The 16,122-nt window shown below is 36.5% G+C and overlaps 1 protein-coding gene across 1 annotated transcript in view; it reads left to right on the forward strand.

Moving 5' to 3' along the window:
• The window catches only part of DST (dystonin), a 447,950-nt gene that overhangs the window by 251,749 nt on the left and 180,079 nt on the right, over window positions 1-16,122 (forward strand).

Consider the following 16,122-nt stretch of genomic DNA (forward strand, 5'->3'; position numbering starts at 1 on the left):
ACATATATATATATATATATATATATATATATATATATATATATATATGCTGTGTATTTTTCTCCTAAATACTTAAATAAGTCACTGTGTATGTCAAAGATCCTAAAATTTCCTAGGAAATTTGATGTTATAGAGCTCTTATTGCTTTAGGTGAGAATTTGAACCTTGTATATGTTATTTGTTTCGAACTTTTATTTTGGCTGAGTGTTCTTTTTAGAAGTTGTTTCACTCTAACTTTGAACTTTGGTTTCCTTAGTTTGTTTTGTTTTCCTTTGTTAGATTTCGGTAAAAATACAGTATATCTTGTTTAAATGCTTACAAGATTTCTTTGTTGCTGAAGTTCTGTTAAGTTATCCTGTGCATCATAAAATATTACTGTGGTTTCTTTTACTGGAAGAAACCTTTCATCTGTAGAACTTTAGTTTTAGTTAGAGACCTCAGGCCTTTCTTTACTGAAAAAAACAACTGAGTTATTTTCTTTCAAAATGCATAAGAATTAAATGGATAGGGTTGAACTGCATGTATTTCTTACTGTTAAATGCCTTGATATACTCCAAAGACACAAAAGGTTAAGTTATAAACAATTTACCATGAGCAGATTTTTGGCTATTGGACCGTAATAATTACATTTAGAGAGTGGTGTCTTATTTAACACTTGGGGTTTTTTTTTCCTTTTAATTTATCAATATACAGTGTAGTTGATTTTCATGTCCCTTTACCAATTCCTCTTTCTCCCTCCCCCACCATCAACATCATATCTGTTCACTTGTCTTAACAAGTTCAAGGAATTGTTGTGATTGTTGTGTCTTCTCCCCCGCTGCCCACCATTTGTTTGTTTGTTTATTTATTCATTCATTCATTCATTTATTTATTTTTAGCTCCCAGAAATAAGTGAGAACATGTGGTATTTCTCTTTCTGTGCTTAACTTATTTCGCTTAATATAATTTTCTCTGAGTCCGTCCATGTTACTGCAAATGGTAGTATTTCATTCTTTTTTATAGTAGAGTAGTATTCCATTGTGTAGATATACCATATTTCCCTCATCCAACAGTTGTTTTTACTTGATAATTATTTCTGTAAATTTTGTGGTGTATTTGGATTTACTGTGGAAATATCTATTTAATTGGATTTTATTTTTATGTTTATTTAGATAAAAACTTTTATTATTTCTATGGATTCTATTTGGCTTCTGTAAATAAAATTATCTGAGACGCACATGGGTTTGGTTTCTACTCAAACACCAAGTCTAACCCTATGGAATACTTGGTTGAAAAGGATCTTAAGAGGGAGTGAGGGCTTAGAACCTCCTGACTGCTGCAGTGGAACAAAGGAGGGATGTGGCTACCCTTCTGCAGCAGGTTTGCATACCCTGGATAGAATAGGACATATTTCTTTGGAGATTAGAAGGAAAACATATAGCATTTGTCATTTAAAAGTAAACCAGTGTTATTTGTAACAAGTGATTTAGTAAGTTTTTTTGTGCTTAATATCTTCTGAAGATTTAGAAATACTTATTTGAAATAGGAACAGAGTAGCGTCCTTCAGATTTTATGTTGATATAATTTATACTGTTAAAAGTTATTAATCAGGTACATTCATTTGGATTGTCTAGCACATTTTTATTCATGTTCCCACAAAAAATACTGTGTGACTTCTGAAAATGAAAAGAATGTCAACCTCAGTAAACAGAATTTTTTTTTACTGACAATTCAGTATCCTAAAATTTTCCATAGTAAACTTAATTTTCTGATTTTCATGTTTCTTGAAAGACTATTATATGATATAAAAATGAAGAGAAATTTATATAATATGGGAAATCTATAGTATTATGGAATAAAAATGACTCATGAAAAGTAACTGTCACAAAGTAGGTACCCAAGAAATACCTGCAGAATGTTGGCCATTTAGCAGTTTTGGTCCTAGCTGTTTTTTATGCATTAGCTTTTAAAATTATGACAGTCCTGTGAAATAGATTGTCTTCATTTTTATCAATAAGAAACTGAGGCTCAAAGGATAACTAATATTTTTGACATCACGTACCTTTTAAATAATGGAGGTGGTTGTTTTGGATTCTCAAGTCTTCGTATACTTCTATGTAACTACTGTTTCCTTTAGGCAGACTAGATTTCAAGGAATGGAACTGATGACCAGAGCAATTGTGATAGCACAACTTTGAAGAGTAATACTAATCAAAGATATATGAAAATTATTGATGAATACAAGAAATGACTAAATGAATAGTACCTTATACAGCTGCCAACTAAGATGTTGGCCCCTTGCTAGAAATTAGTGAGGGACAATATTAGTTACTTAACTTAGAATTAGCCATCTATGAAAATAGTCATTTTTAAAGTGAGGAAAATTGTAGGTTTTAGATTTAGAACATTAAAACAGCCTAAGAGTGAAATAACAAATGAACTGTTTTGTAGTTTTAGTATATTATCATAAAGAGGATGAAGAGCCTGTATTATGCCATAGGTAATAAGAATGATAAAGTAATATGATTTAGTGGAAGAGATTACAAGGGACAGTTCTATACATCTATTTAAAAAGGCCACTGTTAAATACATTATATTTTCCCACTAAATCTATGTTAGAAAATTCTGTTTCTAATTCCTTCTAGGAATTTCTATTTGTTATATTCAGTTTTCAATGGAAATGGTTCAAATAATAAAAGTACCACATACCTGTACTAGTTTCTGCTTGTTTTGTTTGTATAGTTTAAATTTTCTTTAAAGCATAATGAAATCTTTTCACTGAAAACGACAACCGGTAATAGATCTTAGCTGAATAAGCCTCACTATTACCCCTATTCTTAATTTTCATTCAAAAGAATAACAAGGAAGACTGGATTTGATGAACTTAGATCAAAAGAATGTCACAAAAGCATTTGATGTGTAAGTAGCTTAAGAGCAAAAGTGGATGAAACAGAATTAACCAAGAGCCAGTAGCCAGGAGATTCTAAGAATATCCCCAAACACTAGTGGATTAATAAGTCACCAAGAATTAGGGTATATAAAGAGAGTAAAATTTCTGACAGTTTTTCATGTTTTTCAGAGGTAGATGTGACAAGCAGAGGGTTCAGCTGTGCTCTTATTTAAGGGTGCACTCTGGCATCACAGTAAAATTGATTCATTTCTTTCTGAGAGAGATAAAGCTCTGACTTCCAGCCCCTGACTTGTCAGACTTCTGTCCGTCTTTCCAAGTGGATATCTGCCCTAGAACGCTGATGAAAGCCAAGTTTCAAAACAGCAGCGCCCAGCGGTGCCCAGCATGAAAACACATCTGCCTGAGCAGGCATGAACATGATCGAGCGCCTGCAGGTTAGAAAGAACAATGCCAAGTGCGCAGTAGGGCTGTGCTAAGCTAGGGTGGTGACAGGCAGAGACACTAAGTATGTCAGGACTAAAATGCTAAGGGGGTGTATGTTTTGAAGAGAGATTATTTTTGCTTACTAGTTTCTGCTTGTCCTATTCTTGTTTTTATTTTTCCCATGATTTAGTTAAATCTCCTTTATGGCCCCTGGCATTCTTTTCATAGGCATGTTTCGAATATATTAGCCAAGTAAGACTGAAAATCTGGGAAGTAGGTTGTATGCAGGAGTATACTGTTTAAATTTTTTCTAATTAAGCAGCCGGGAATTTTCCACTAGTGTGAGTCTGTAGTTGGGTATCATGTTTCGAATATATTAGCCAAGTAAGACTGAAAATCTGGGAAGTAGGTTGTATGCAGGAGCATACTGTTTAAATTTTTTCTAATTAAGCAGCCGGGAATTTTCCACTAGTGTGAGTCTGTAGTTGGGTAGCAATTATTTTATTCATTGTTTGCATTTTGAATTAGAATTTAATGGGGCCATCATATTTCATTATATTAAATGTTTTAAGATGCTGTAATTGGGAAGGTTAGACAGTAAGGCTGTGGTCAAAGTCATCTTGTTTAATAGTATGACCTGGAGGCTGGTGACTCAGTCACATGCTTGGATTCAGTCACACCTTAGAAGCTAAACTGGATTAGACTGGTTTAATACTGGGAGGAGGTCCTTCAGGGTTGGAAATGTTCCCATAGGAAGTTGGATTAGTGTTGACTAGGTGGTTCTTTTCCCTTAGCCCTCGGGCTGCAGAATCCAGAGATATGAGGGTGTGTATATGTGGGTGCATGCACACGGGCATGGGCTCTAGTTTGTGTGGCCACAAGCCAGACACATAGAGAAACCCGTAGGTTATTAATTAAAAAAAGAAAACATCACCAGTATTTCAGTTTGTGAGGCAAAACTAAATTGCTTATTTACCTTACCAAATGAACTCAGGTGATTGAATTCATTCAGAGAGCAGAAATGGTGACTTTTAACCATTGTCTCATTTTTAAATCCTTGAAGAGCTAATATACACTGCTCGTGAGGTAATGCATCTGTGTCCACATGACATGTGTGAGTCAGTGTCCACGTCCAGTGACCAATTTTATTGTGTCTCTGTGTTTTTACATGCAGTCTTGGGGATATAATTTGGCATGTAAATATTTAGAGGAAATTTCCTGCATATATTACCTTCTTTCTATGTTTCTGGCTCTCTTGTCCAGATTAATTTATAGAAATTTTCTGAAAAAAATAAGCCTCCCATTGTTGTATGAAATTGATCTTTATAGATATGAGATAAGGTATAGCCCACATTCTCCTACTTCCATTTTTGAGGCAGAAAATGCAAAGGTGACATAGCTGTAATAGGAAGATGGCTCATACGGCTGTCCTCCTCATGTAATCCTGGTAAACGTGGTAGTAGTTTCCGTAGTAGGTGCTCCTTGCCACAGTCCTACTTTTCTTGTGTCCGTGTTTTTATTTATTTATTTTTTTTTTAATTTTATTTTTTTGGGCAGCTGGCCAGTACAGGGATCGAACCCTGGACTTTGGTGTTAAGAGCACCACACTCTAACCAACTGATCTAAGTGGCCAGCCCTGTGTCTGTGATTTTTAAAAATGCTGTATAGAATTCTATTGTATGAATGTAACATAATTTATTTCTAGTACCTTAGTGATGAACATTATATTGTTTTTAACTATTTCAAAAATGTTGTAAAGCCTGGCCAGTTAGCCCAGTTGATTAGAGTGCAGTGTGATAACAACCAAGGTCAAGGGTTCAGATCCTGTATTGGCCAGTGACCAAAAAAAAAAAAAAAGGATTGAATTTTATATGTCTTTCTGCAGACGTGTGATAACTAGGATAAGGTCTTATAAATGAAATTGGTGGGTCAAAGGGTATTACATTTAAAGTTTTAAGACATATTTCTGGATTATTTGCCAAAAGAGTTGTGCTGATATATACCTTTTCTGTACCATTTCCACTCCATGTGATGCCTTTGAGAAAGAAACATTTCCCAGCTTGTTAATTGCATTCTACTCGGTCTAAACCCTATTCTCTTTTTTCTGTTCTTCATTCTTTCCCCTTCTATACATAATTTTTTTTTTTTTTGAGAAAGAAACATTTCCCAGCTTGTTAATTGCATTCTACTCGGTCTAAACCCTATTCTCTTCTTTCTGTTCTTCATTCTTTCCCCTTCTATACATAATTTTTTTTTGTGTGTGCCAGTTTTTAAAGATGTGCTGGAGCTGAAACTGCAGGCCCATGTTTCCTTCTGTTTGATGTGCAAGCTGTTAGTCTAAACGTGTGTGTTAAGAGTTTAGGGGAGAAATGACTAAATAAGTTGGCAAATTTCATAGTGATGTGATCATTTAAGAAGTTAGAACAGCAGTGGGGCTGTCTTGAGATAACCTAAGAGAGAGTGGCCATGTAATAAACATCAGTTTCCCTTCCTCCTTGTGTGCAGGTATGGACCCGTTAACAATTGGGCACTGACTGTAAAGCTCAAGAGAAGATGAGCTTTGGTTAGACTCTCCTTGCTTTGAAATCTGATTTTTCTTTTTTTGTTTGTTTGTCTGTTATATCATGTTTCCCCTCAGCATTCTCTTACCTTTCTCTTACATTAAGATTTATTTCACATTACAGGAGCAACCAGCATCTTTCCATCTAGTATTCTTTGATAGGCCTATTTGTTTCAACAGTTTTAAAATTTTAATGCTTATAGATTTATATTCTCAACTTATTTTGTGATGTGAAGTAGTTTAGGATTTTATTTTCTACTAGAGTAAAAATAAGTTGATCCCCACCTGCATTTTGGTTTCAAAGCAAGGAGAGTCTTTAATCAAAACCTATCTGCTCTTGAGCTTTACAGTAAATATTCTATTGTTAGCAGACCCAGCAGCCAAACATAGGGAGGAAGGGAAACTAATGTTTATTACCACCACCACCCCCCTTTTGGGGGAAGGGGTGTTTATCCCTTAGGTACTAAGAGTTAATTGTATACTCTGAATCAGTTCACTGAAATATGGTTACTAGAGGAATTACTTCTCTGTCAAAATCAATACTATTCCCTGTATTTATTAAAGTCTATGAGGCTGTTATGGGGTGGGTTGTTCTTTGTGAAATGAGAGTCATAATTTATTAAGGGTCTTTTAATTATTGAAATTGTTAGATTCTAATCTTGAAGTACTAACAAAGCTTGCTATGAATTATAGTGTTTCTTATCTTTGCTCTCTGCCTTGTTGTTAATAGTCACTTTGTAGGAAAAAAAAAAGGACAAATATTTGAAATAAACTCAGTTTTGAGAACAAGGGAAAATTACCTTCCGAGCTATTGCCACCTTGGAGTTCTTGGCTTTGTTTCTTTCAGCACTATGTGCCCAAATATGTGCATAAAAGAATGTCTACACCCAGTTACGCAACTGTACGTGGGCCTCCCGCATGTTCATATTTATTTGCTGGGGGAGAGTGGAGGACCATATTACAGATCTTTTTTGGGGGCGAGGTAAGATGCTTTTTGCACCAATAAGAACAGTAAGAATATGCTAAGCCTGAACATGATTTCATCTAAACAGTCATCTTCAGGAATTTGTTATGGTAACCGCTCTACTGTCATAGCAAAAGTGAGGCTTATTGAATGCATATTCTTATTGTGCGGACTATGGAGGAGCAGATGTTAAGTGGCATATGTGGCTTCATTCATGTGTGGTTTGTGTTGTGGAATGTAGAGGTTCTAAGACAGATCTCCAGGTAAATGGAGTGGGGTTTCTTTTTATGGTAACCGCTCTACTGTCATAGCAAAAGTGAGGCTTATTGAATGCATATTCTTATTGTGCAGACTATGGAGGAGCAGATGTTAAGTGGCATATGTGGCTTCATTCATGTGTGGTTTGTGTTCTGGAATATAGAGGTTCTAAGACAGATCTCCAGGTAAATGGAGTGGGGTTTTTTTTTTGGTTTTTTGTTTTTTAAACTTCCACAAAATCCCGTTTCAGTTCCTTGCAAACTGCTGAATATATACTATTTTCCCAGCAAAGCCTGAGCTTGTACGAGCCCAGCCATCTGCTTTGTCTGTGCATGTCCTCAGGCAGGGAAGCACATGGAGAAAGTCATACTTAAAGGTAGATTGATTTCACTAGTTGTTTTTTGTTTTTTAAACTTCCACAAAATCCCGTTTCAGTTCCTTGCAAACTGCTGAATATATACTATTTTCCCAGCAAAGCCTGAGCTTGTACGAGCCCAGCCATCTGCTTTGTCTGTGCATGTCCTCAGGCAGGGAAGCACATGGAGAAAGTCATACTTAAAGGTAGATTGATTTCACTAGAACTGCATCATCATCTGCCTCAAATGATTCTGACCTGCAGTCTTCTTCACTCACCCCATCCCTCCCTCATATCATTTTTCCTTCCTACCATCTTCCACCCCCCCCTCCTACCATCTTTTGTTCACTGTTAACAGATGTGCTGAACTCCTGCTGTCAGAGGAAATTGAAGCCAGTGAGTGGAGTCTTTCTGTTCGCTACCAAAGATACAAACCTACCTTCATTTGCATCCATCCTCGCCTCCTTTGCTCCTATTCAGCACAAGAGTCCTCTCTCCACCTGTCTGAAGCCCATCCTCTCCTGCTGTGCTCTGGATTTCATTTCAACCTTTGCCTCGAAACCTCCTTTCTTTTGTATTTCAACTTTTCCTTTCAACAGACGTTTCTGATTGGATTTGAGCATGCGGAAGCCCTTCCCATTAATACAATAGTCATCAAAAACTTTCCCTTAATCCCATGTTTTTTCTAGCTACTGCCTTATATCATTCCAGGCCAATCTCCTCAAAATATTATCTGTATTCTCCATCTATATTTCTCCATTTGATTATTCCTCAGCCCACTCTAATCTGGCTTCTGGCTCCATAATCTACTAAAACACTTCTAAGGCTATGAGTGACTTCCATGTGGCTAAATCCAATGGACATTTTTCAGGCTTCGTATTACTTCTTTTTCAGTATTTGACCCTATTAGCCATTCTTTTCTTCTTGAAATCCTCTTTCCCTTAGTTTTTATGACACTACACTCCCCTGGTTTTTCTCCCATATCTTGGGTTGCTCCTGTTCAGTTTCCTTTGCAGACTCAGCCTCTTTCACAGGGCTGGTAAATGTTGGAGTTTTTCAAGGCTGCATATTCGACCTTGTCTTTTTGCCATGTTGCCTCTCATTCATGCCTACAGCCTTAATTATCAGAGCCACTGTGGATTTGTCCTTCTCACTGTCTCCTGCCCTGTCCTCTTCTCCCCAGGGTTGCCACATTCTTCCGCAAGCCACCATGGTCTCCTACCTATATTCTATGGGAGAACTTTCACTGTTTTAAATTTCTTCCCCATCTGATGCCAGATCTGATAATTTAATCTCTTGTAAACCTCCGTAATGTATTTTAATAGCTTTCTATAGTTCTTAGAAAAAAGTTTACAATCCTTAGAGAAGTTCATGAGGTTATGCATCATCTTGGTCCCTTGCCACCTATCCAGCCTCATCTCTCACTGTGTTCACCCTAGCTGGTGGCTCCTCGCCTGCACACTGGTCTCTTGTAGTCATGCTCCCTCCAATATAGATGCTTATCAAATATGGAGTGAATGCGTCAATGAACTTGCTAGTTTGTTGACTGGCAAAACTTATTTATGAGTAGCACAATCACAGTGTCAAGTTAAGTTTTCTCTGATTTTATTTTTATTATATTGTTTTTATGCCAATAGACACTTTTAAATAACCTGTGTACATTGCTCTTTATACTTAGTTTCACAACTACTTCCACGTGTATCATCTCTTGAGACTTTGGGCCAATCATTTGGATTCTTCAAACCGTATGTGAGCATAACACATAATGCCCACACATTTCAAGATGCTCTCTGGGAGTAATCGGAATGCCATGTGATTCCTGTCCTAACTTCTGTAATTCCTGACTTCCATTTTTTTGTGGAAGGAACTGTGGCACAGGTTGCAGGATGTATTTCCAAAGTCAAACAGAGAGCAAGTTAGAACTAAATGACAGGTCACCCGAAGCACAGCTGTGTGATTTTTATTTTTCCGTTCCATCTCTACATAACCTTTTATCTCAAATATGTAAATATTATCTTTAAAAAATTTTTTTAAATTTAAAAAATTGTGTTAAGGTACACATAACATAAAATTTACCATCTTTACCATTTTTAAGAGTATGGTTAGGTGGCATAAGGAACATTTACATTGTTGTGCAAACATCAGCACCATCATCTCTAGAACTCTTAATTCTGCATAACTGAAACTCTGCACCCATTCAACACTAACTCCCTGTTCCCTTCTCCTCCCAGTGCATGGCAACCACTATTCTGCTTTCTATCTTGTTTTTTATTGCTTTTTAATTGAGAAAGGAAATTATTATCCAGTGTTCTTTCAGATGATCAGATATCTCAAATCACAAAGTCTAAGTGCTTTATTACTCTGGTTAAGAACAAACAAACAAAAAAAAAAAAACCCTGTGACCAAATGCTGTCTTTTCCAGACTTTGTAATTTTACAGTGAATGTGCTCCAGAATTAGGCCAACGCAAACTATCATCCGTCTCCTCCTGGTCCCATCCCCCGCCACCACCAACTCTAAATGTGTTGTTTCCTCTGGATTTAAAAGGTTTACTGTCTCCTACTGAGAGCAAAGGCAGTAGGCATGTTTGAGTTTGTATTGTTACATAATTGTCTCATGGTATTGTGGATTTTCTTGCTAATACAAAATATTTATAATTTTGAAAGAAAACTAAAGAATTATTAGAGACAAAGGATTCTTACATGGTTTAGTTCCCAAACTTGCCTGATTAGAATCACCTGGGAAGGAGGAGAAACTTGTTCAAATACAGATAGGCCTTTCTCTGTATTCTTAATCTAGATTAGGGCCCTAAAACCATCCCAAGTGTGGGAAATATTGGTATAGTATACATTGATGAGTACTGTATTGGTAGCAATCTGAAACTTCATCTTTCTGTCTGTCTGTCCATCTGTCTGTCTGTCTTTCTGTCTGTATTTTTTGGTGGCTGGCTGGTGTGGGGATCTGAACCTTGGACCTTGGTGTCATAACACCACACCCTAACCAACTGAGCTAACTGGCTAGCCAGCCCCTTCGTCTTATTTCTTATAATTTAATTATTTTTCTGAGTATGTCAATAAACACACACATATACACACACTTTCCTGTGTTTCGTTATGGATATTACCATCATCATTATTGTTTCCCGCAGTAGCAGAAGCATGATTTCTTTTATATTTTCTTCATTTTGAGTTCTAGGCTTCATAATGGGTGTCACTATTTAGTTAGTTCTCAGTTTATAATGTCCAGATAGTGCAGTGAAGAGCTCGGGCTTTAATAGTCAGAAAGCCTACAAAGCCTATTTGACTGGGTTCAAGTCCTGACTGCCACTTACCAGATATGTGTTCTTCATCAATTTATGCAGCCTTATGCATTAGTTTTTCCATCTGTAAATTCAGGACAATAACACAGCCCACTGAAAGAAAATGAGCCGAGATGCCGGGTACCATTCAAGCTTTATTAAAGGAAAAGAATCTGCCACGCTGCGCTCAAAGTGGGGAACAGCCTGGGGCTGCCCTGAAAATGGGGGACAGCACCAGGTGTGGGGGTGGTAGAGCTTATATAGTGCACCAGGGCTGGCTGATACCATCAAGGAGGGCCATTATGCTAATGTAGATCAGCGTGAACTGCATCCTTGCAGAAGCAAAAGGGGTTTCTGTTTAAGTCAGGAGGCTTCTCCTAAAGGGAAGGGGGAGGGGAGGGGAGGAGGTGGGTGGTGCCATTTTGTACTTGGGCTTGTCTAAAGTGACACTGGTTATGTTGCAGATCTATTACCTACTGCTTAGGGTTTTTGAGAGAATTAAGTGAGGTCATGCCTTTAAACCCCTTAATGTATTGCCTTCCACATAGTGGGTATTGATATGTATTATTTCCTTTCGTTTTATTATTTTATAAGGCATCCCAACTGGCAGCTTTACCAGAAGCTGAAGTTGAGGGTACATGAGAGCATAAGAAGGGAGGGAAACGCAGGAGCAGTAATTTATACTTCTTGAAACTTTATTAATCACCTCTGTTTGTTGTTTTCACTCCTCTTTTCCAAATTGTTTTCCGCAGAGAAAGCCTTTAGGAAACCTCAAAAAGGTGTGTGCTTGTTTCGGATCTGGAGAAGCTATGACATTGTATCCTGTTCCATGTAGATTTTGATGATTTGAAATCCTGGCCGGAAGCTATAAATGATGGCTTTGCCTGTACAAATTAGTGAAAAGAAAAGGAACAAGCCTAGGATAGAGAATTTCTCCAGGAATTTCAATCACCGTTACCTCCCAGTCCCCATAGCTCATTCATTCCTGTATTATTCATTCACTTCTCAGAAGTTCCTGTGCTAGGCATTATGCTAGAGATTTAAGATATGAATATAGATAAAACACACACCCTCCCTTCAGGAAGCCCGCAGTACAATGTAAAGGACAAACAAATTCCTAGTCCTAATGAAATGTGGTAAATATAGAACTAGAGGTAGCAGAAAGCATTTGGTAACAGAGAAAAGTATTTCCTGGAGGAGATGATGGTGGAGCCAAGTGTACAGGAAGATTTTGAGTTGGCCAGGTAATGTTGTGTATGGACAGGTGAGGTATACATTGGACATTTTTTTTGGCAAAGAAAAGAGGCAAGAAAAACCTGATGTGTTTTTGTTTTTTATTAGGAAATGGGCTCTGTCCCTCTGCTTTCCTCAAGATTCATAAAAGGGAAATTTCTCAGACATAGGAAGGGGTTCAGATATGGGATAGCCAAATCTAACTGATTATATCCACCTAAATAATTATTAAGTGCCAATTGAGAGCCAATACAACTTAACAAATTCTATGAATTTAAGTCACTTAATTTTTTCATACTGAAAAAACAAATCTGATTGGGACTTTGACTATTGATATTTCTCACATCTGTGCTTTCAGCTATAGTCACGTTTTTGGTTCAGAATTTGGTAATCTTGTGTCTGCACTAATGTACTCTTCTTTAACTTTTTTTTTCTTTTTCTTGGCTAACTTTAATCAGTGTCCCTTCTACTATATTTCTAAGTATTTTCTTTCCAAGTATTGTGACTTTGTTTCGTGTTCCCTATAGTTGAGTGTATTGGTGTTTGACATGATATAAGAAGCCTCAGATAGACTCTTGTGCTAATCTTACCCATTTATAACTCTGTTTAAGCCATATTTTCTCACAGAATCCTATCTAATTCTCATATGAGCTAATGATAAGGTATTTGAGGACTGGAAAGTTCCTTTTGGGGTATCTATACCAAAAAAATCTCTTATGCAATTTTAATGTTGAGCCAGCTTTGGCTGTCAGTGTAAGTGGTGATATCTTTACACTATATATACACTTATCCATTTATACACCTATATATGCATAAATGGCCACATACGTATATATGTATATATGCATTGGAGATATATATAGTCTAGAAGGAATGTTCTTTTGATATGGGTATTATTTAAAAAATAAACATTACTTTTATTCAAAATTTATTTTGTATTATACCAGTAGCTGGGTTTTTTTGTTTGTTTGTTTGTTTGTTTGATACCCTCTTGCTCTATATTTTTGGAACAAATTAAGGATACTAAGCATGCACTTAAGAGGTTTGCATCTTTTTCGTCTCACTTTCAACTTCATTTTATGGCCTTCTGTTAGTTTGATGATTTTAATTTAAGATTTAGGTTATCTTCTTATATTTTCATTTCTTTGCAAGCTGTTTTTAATCATTTATGAAAGAAAAGGTGGGATATAAATATGTTTTAATAATTATAATCCATGATGATTGAGTCAATTAGAAAAGATTACATTATTATAGAATAATAAAACAAGTGAGTTAGAGTGACCTTTTTTCTTTTTTTTTTTTTTTTTCCTTTTTGTCTTTTTTTGTGTCCAGCAACGGATCGCAACCCTCANCAGGAGCGCCGCCGCGCTCCCAAGCGGCGCACTGTAGCAGTGCGCCACTGGGCCGGCCCGAGTGACCTTTTTTCTATAAAAAGACCAGTATATGTTATTTTAGGTGGCAAACAATTATATAACTTTGAAAGGTTTCCATGAAATAGGTAAATTAGGATAGTTAATGGTCAGCTATCTAAAATAGAACACAGGAACATGGTCACTGCTTTCTACATGCTTACAATATAATATGATGCTCGCTCTTCAGTTAGTAAAACCTAAGATGGGAATGAAATTTCCTACCAGCGTTCCACAAAAAGGAGATGTTACAGTGAAATGAAACCTTTGGAATGAAAATAAATATCTTCTGTATGTGAAAATAGCTAAGGTCTTAAAGGTCATATTATCCCGGTGAGACTATGAAGAAAGAAGGAAGGTAGACGGGACACAGCACAGTCCCTTCTGGTTGCTCCAGGCAAAGAGAGGAAGGGCAGATTGAAGGACTGAATGTGACTAGACTGTTAGGAGAGGAGCTGGGGGAGGAAAAGAGTTTTGAAGACTTTCAGGCTGTTACTTTTTCATAGTGGTTTTTAAATTTTTCTGTTTCCATTTTTGCTTAACTAATTTCTTTATCTACTACAGTTTTTTAATGGAGGAAAACCATTTCCATTTTTGTTCCATTAAAGTGTTAAATATCATGATAAAAGAGGTGACTTATTCAAAGTCATTGTACTATACAGCTGCTTTTGTGCTGAAATGACTATGTCATTCTGAAGGAAGTTTTATGTTTTATTCTCTTAGTTAAAAAACTGGATTCTTCAATGACTTTATTCATTCTCTCTGGGATTACTCAGTGTTTACTTTCTTTGATAATGGCAGGGCTCTCATCATAACATGCCGTTTCTTGTTCTGATATTTGGCAGACTCAGAAAGGCTGGTTTTTATTTCTCCAAAGTGTGTAAACTCTATGGAAACAAAGCAATTTTTCAGTGAAGGAACTTTAGATATTTGTTTTTATATTATTTTATATTTGTTTTAGATATTAGATTGTTATGCACACCTATTTAGTAATCTTGAAGTTGGCAGATTCTTTGACATGCTTTTATGTGAGTAAAAAAATGTTATTTTTAGAGGTCTGTCATGTATCTCTATTGTCATCAGTGGATTTATTTTTCCTGTAATAAATGTAGGATCACTTTTGAGTGATCATATTGATGGCCTGTGAAAAACATTAATGAATTTCCTAATAATCTCCTGGGATATGAACATGTAGATAATAGTAGTTACATTTCCAGGCTATGAGCACTTCAAAGTGCTATAAAACTCTAACTAGATTTCTTTGGAGTTCTGCTTTCTCACCAGATAAAAATAGGAGTACAAATTGCTTTTTACCTTTATAAAATTAATGATATATTTTGAGAGTTTCTCAGGCGAACAACCTGCCAAGTAATATTCAAAATAATTTGCATTTCATCCCCCTCACACTTTCTCTGAGCCTTCCCACTCTGTGGTTCCCCAAATGATTATTTTGAGCACACCAGAATGCCTGTGGAGATTGTAGGGAGCCTTACTTTATAAACTGATAAACATGTTTTTACTCAGTGATTTTGGGGGATAAGTGCTACTCTTTTTGAAAGCTTTGCTATTTCCACATTGGTTTCTGCATTCTTTTAATGTTTAGTTTTTGAGATCAAAGTTTTCTAACTGGCTTCTGGCCTCAGATGAAGTTTCCAGCTACCATATTTTGTTACTTTCCATATAAGAAATATTTGAGGAGTCATTTTCTGTCTCAGGTTGATAGAGCTAGCTTCAAAGTATCCTCGTGGTTTAGAGTATCATGTAAGTTTCACAGATTAGAAAGAAATGAAGTCTGGTTTGTGAGAGAGTGTGTGTGTTCATGCATGTCAGCGCATGTGCATACATGCATGCTTGTGAAGACATAAACTAGTGCTTATTTTTGCCATTCATTTATGATTCAAATTACTAACCAACGCACTTATCAAGTTATCAGTAGATATTTATTGCGGGTCTACTATGTATATGTCACTCTTTATCTCAGCAGAAGGGCGCAGAAGTTTTTTGACACATTGTACTTGCTGTCTTGGAGTTGACTACTTGGGAGAGACAAGATGCACACGTACATGAGACTGAGAACTAATAGGGCAGGGGAGCATAAGATTATCCTAAATGCCACATTGGGTGGTGCAGGCCAGGAATATGAGGAGTTCAGGGAGCAGAGAGAGAAATGAGGGCTGGGAAGATCAGCGAGGGCTCCACAGAAGAGGTGGGGTTTGGTCTCTGCTTGGGAGGGAGAGTAGGATTATAGAAGACAAGAGTGACAGGAAAAGACATCCTGGAATGGGGATGCCATGGACATGGTATTGAACTGAGCACGAGTTTTTTGTATGTGGGGAGAAATATTGAAAGGATGCTGGCTGGTTTGGAAGGATGCTGTTGGAGGAGTGAAGCTTAAATTACTTGAATGGGACAGGTACTTGTGTATATTCTGATTATGAGATATTTGTGGACTTTGTTGAAGGTTACGCATATGTTCAAATTTTAATATTTTCCTTGCTGTGTTTTCTTCAGGCACAGAAAAATTTCTGAGAGAAGTGAGCAACGTTAAATGTTTGTTAAAATCTCTGTATTTTAACATAGGCTTAGTGTCAATATTTTCAGGAGTTGTTATAAAAATAGATACACATGCAAATATAATGTTGAATTGGCAAGTGAGAAAACATAATTAACACAGTGAATTTTTTCTTAGGCCGGACCTGATAGACATGAATACTGTTGCTGTTCAAAGCAACC

Source organism: Galeopterus variegatus, unplaced genomic scaffold (genome assembly GCF_000696425.1).
Source record: "Galeopterus variegatus unplaced genomic scaffold, G_variegatus-3.0.2 Scaffold763, whole genome shotgun sequence".
NCBI classification, from domain to species: domain Eukaryota; kingdom Metazoa; phylum Chordata; class Mammalia; order Dermoptera; family Cynocephalidae; genus Galeopterus; species Galeopterus variegatus.